We start from the raw sequence: 5000 nt of genomic DNA, 5'->3' as shown, positions 1-5000 counted from the left end.
ACACACACACACACACACATACACACACACTAACACACACAGACACACACACACACAGAGAGAGAGAGAGAGACACACACACCCACACACAAACAGACAGACACACACACACACACACACACACACACACACACACAGACACACACATGCACGCACACACACATAGACACACAAACACACACACACACACACACACACACACACAGACACACACATGCACGCACACACACACAGACACACACAGACACACTCACACACACATAGACACACAAACACACACACACACACACACAGACACACACACACACACACACACACACACACACACACACACACACACACACACACAAGCACGCACAGAATTCAATTAAAACATTGCATTGAAAAAAGAGCAGGACCACAGCGGCAGCTGCAACCACGTTCCAGGTGCCACCACAATCCAAGGACATCTGTTTAGTTGTTTCCTCTTTTTCCTGGTTCTGATGACAGCTAGAGCTACCTGTAATTTGGTGAGAAGTGATCCGACCTCGAACTGCACCAACTATACGTACTCCTCCAGTTTGAGCTGATGTCTCCTGTAGTCAGGTGTGTTTTAGCAATCCGCGAGGCAGCGGAGAAGCAAACTGTAACAGCTTCAATAGCTATGTTTCCATCCACACGTTTTTATCCGAATTAAGTGATATCGAATGAAAAATGCCTTATGGAAACAGTAACCAGTCCTTCCAGAAAAAAAGTCTTTTTGTGATTGTTTTGGGCAAAAATCCTTGATTATGCAGCAGGTTTTCTTAAAAAATGTGATGGAATATGCGGGATGTTTATGCAATTTTATGCGATGAAATTGCGGGAACTTGCAGAAACTGTGGTTTCATCGTGGCTTCATCGCAGGGTTTGCAGCTTTTCGATGATGTTCACGTCGCGTAATTACGTCACTTCATAACGTTCCCATGGCAACAGGGGAAAATGGCTGCTCTTTAAACGCAACATTTTTCAACTTTCTGCTAAGATATGTGTGACTTTTTTGCAACGAAAATGCGGAGATTATGAAATCATGCAAGCCCCGCATATTTTGCGCGGAAATCGGCAATTTATGCGGCGAAAGTGCGGCGTATTTGAAAAAATGCGACCCCCGCATAAATATGCGGACTTTGGCTGATTATGCGTTGAATTATGAGATCACATAATTGCGTTTGTCTGGAGGGACTGATTAAAATTCGATTGAATTTCATAAATATCGACTCAAAGGAAATATGTTCGGTCTCATCGGATTTTATCTTGATTGATATACGGCTTATGCGATATACGCTGATGGAAACGTTATTTGTCGAATAAATAATGAATTGCGATTAAGTTTTTCACACACACAGACACACACACACACACACGCAGACACACACACGCATACACACACACACACAGACACACACATGCACGCACACAGACACACACACACACACACACACACACACAGACAGACAGACACACACACACACACACACACACAGACAAAAACACACAGACACACACGCACACACACACTCACACACACACACACACACACACACACACACACACACAACCAACAATTTTGTAATCCGTGGGCCGTTATAACTGACGTTCTCAACTACAATTCTGAGTACCCGGCCCACAGGCAGAGAATCTAAACTCTAACCGGCAATTTCCACTGGATGCGTAACGGCTCTGGAAAGTCGGCGGAGTCATTAGGTTTCCATTAAAGTGAGTGTGTGTATTTCCACTGACTGCAGAACGTCTGCGTCCCGACTCTGTCCCAGCAATTCAGCACACGGCAGATAGTGCGGGACAGGAAGTCGAGCACAGAAACAAAATAAAAACTGCACTACACCTTGAGAACACAGCTCAGAGTAGTTCCCCCTCTACTCCTCTGGATGGAAACTAACTGGTGGTGGTTTTATTCTACGTGAATTCGTGAGATCTCGTGGGTCCTCGTGACTACAGCTGTCAGTCATGGCCGCAGCCGTACCGCAACAAATCCGGACCTGGTGGGTATTGACCAAGGGGGTAAGCTTCGCTTCAGAGCTCGAACCTCCTATGGCGCCATTTTGATGCTACCAAGCCATCACCTCCCGTTAGCATCCCATTGACTGCCATTTATTTTTACGTCACTTTGACAGAGAATAACTTTACATCTGAAGCGTTTAAAGACTCTATTTGTCCATTGTTTATTTCTAAAGAAACACGACAATGTATAAAAGGCTCCATTACCTTGTAGCTCACGTTATGGCTCCGTAGCAGACGTTTTTAAAAAAATAGGCTAACGATTGGGTCATAACCACGAGACTTACTGTCTCATAGTAGAGGAATTACCGTATAGTACAGGAGAAGCTCTCAGGCAGTTTGGACTTCCATTAGCTGTTTAAGTTTAATTACTAATGTTAACTATCATTTTAGTGATCAATAATTAGCCTGTGTCTATGTTATCTCCTTACATATACCTACGCTCTCCGTCTCTGCTAGATTGGGAATGATTGAGATTTCTCTTGGCACAGCTACCAGAAGACTTCCAACTTTCAGACAGGTTGCTCACGTCACATCTACGTCTTCAAGCTCAGTTGGAGGCTGCTCAGTAACGTTCAGCCATCACCGGGAAAGAGCTTCTAATATCCTTCACTGGTCTCCGTCCAGAGACACGGGATCTGCTGGTCCAGTTTATATACTGTCTATGGTATTGACGGACGGCGGAGCACGCCGCCGTTCCGCAGCGGAGCCAGTCCGCAGACGTTACGCATCCAGTGGAAATCCACAGTAATTCGGACCAAAGCAAACAAACTATAGGTGTGATAGGCCCCTTCAGTTTCAAAATTATCTTTGTTTTAATTAGTATAAATAGAGCTCAACAGTGACCGCCCACTTTTTTTCGGCTCTGTCTCCAGAAGTGTTTTTCCCCATTCAATTGTTTCATTGACGTTTCAAAAATTGCTGATATAGAGAGTTTTAAGTCTGTAACCATGACAACCAGCTACGAGATGAATAGTGAGCGTAAAAAACATTTTGAAAACGGCCAAAAAGGCCAAAGGTCCGAGACCGTGTAGAAACTATCAGAGACTTCAATGGTAGAAGCTCGCTCTAGCCGTTCGCGGTAAACGGTTCTATGGTTACAGTGAGCTGGACCAATCAGAGACGTTGCTGTTACGCTTAGGATTGTGGGTAGTGTAGTTTTTCTCCATTAAATCACGGATAAAACATGTTTTTCTTAAAACAAGGTTGATTTCATACAGACTTCTAGCTTCTACAGGAGCAGAAACCATCGTTACACAACCACGTAGACATTATGGGATGGTTTAGACATTATGGGATGGTTTAGACATTATGGGATGGTTTAGACCAGTGGTTCTCAAACTGTTTTCAATAATATAGGCCTACCCCTTTTGAATTGTTTCTTTAAGCTATGTACCCCCTGACCAACGCTAATCATTTTTGGTAGAAAAAAAGTCTATATAAAGAGGAACAATACAGCGCTGTCAGCGCTAGATTTACTAAACAACAGCCTTGTAACTGCACATTTTTAATTAGCAATTAAATGCTAATGAGAAAAGGAGTCAAAAACTGTTAAGAAGACAAAACCTTGGAAAAATATGGTAGAAAGAAGGAAGGAAGGAAGGCAAGAATAGGTCGGAAATGGTATCAAAAACAGTGACATAACTTTGAAAAAAGCAAGAAACTTGTAAAAAGTAGGACAGTAGAAGGAAGGCAAGAATAGGTCCAAAGAAGGAGACACAAATGTCACATTTTTGGTAGGAAAAAAAAAAAAAGTCTACATAAAGAGGAACAATGTTCTGGACAACAAACAGCCTTGTTACTATTAAACATCAGAGTTCATACTCATTTTAATTAGGGATGTCCCGATCAGGTTTTTTGCTCTCGAGTCTGAGTCATTTGATTTTGAGTATCTACCGATACCGAGTCCCGATCCGATACTTCTATAATAATTCAACTTTATAATACCTCCAGACCGCAGACATACTCACGCTTTCCGTTTCAAGCTGCTTCGTGTTCTACTTTGCCGGCATTTAACCAATAGCGTCTCTGCAACAAAGTGATGTCATGCCGCACGCGTTGCTGTTTCTGTGTGGAGTCAAAAGGGTCTAACTCTGGGCCACCGCATAACTATAGATGTATTAAAAAATAATGAGAATATATATACATATATATCCCAGTCCTGATCGGGAGGTAACATCCGATTCCGATCGAGTCTGAAACCACGTGATCGGGCCCGATTTCCGATCACGTGATTGGAAATCTAGACATCCCTAATTTTAACCAATACTTTTCATGACTTTTTGGCAAATTCCCATGACTATGTATTCCTGAAAATGTCAGTCGACATTATACAATAAGAATAAAAATCTGTGTTAAAGTGCCCATATTGTGAAAAAATCACTTTTTCTGGGATTTGGGGTGTTATGTTGTGTCTCTGGTGCTTCCACACGCATACAAACTTTGATAAAAATCCATCCATGCTGTTTAGAGTGAGATACGGTTCCTGAATGTGTCCTGCCTTCAGTCTCTGGGTGAGCTGTTCAAAATCGGCACGGCTTGTGACGTCACAAGCCGAAACGAGCTGGCTAACCGCAACCATTAGCTCGTAGCGTTAGCGTTAGCATGCTAAAGCTAATGCTAACGCTAGCATGCTACCTCGTTCTCAATAGCAAAGCACTGCTACAACACACACAAGTTCACCATAATCTACAAAAGAACTACTTCCATGTGCGCCCTCATTTAGAAGTCTCCCAGCTAATCCTGCCTTGTACCTGACCGAAGTTGTAGAAACAGCCTTTCTTTTACTGTCTATGGAGCTAGCTAGCTGACATGATCTACATCTGAGCTACTGCACATGTGCAGTGCAATCAAAGATAGTACAGAAGAAGAAGAAGAAGAAAAGAGGTCTCACTCTGTAGCTAAAACAGAGACCAGCTGAAAAGAGGATCTGCAGCAGTGAGAGAGAGCGGTGCAGTACAACAACA

The sequence above is a fragment of the Sander lucioperca genome, chromosome 12, assembly GCF_008315115.2.
Source record: "Sander lucioperca isolate FBNREF2018 chromosome 12, SLUC_FBN_1.2, whole genome shotgun sequence".
Lineage (NCBI taxonomy): Eukaryota > Metazoa > Chordata > Actinopteri > Perciformes > Percidae > Sander > Sander lucioperca.
This window is presented reverse-complemented; position numbering follows the sequence as displayed.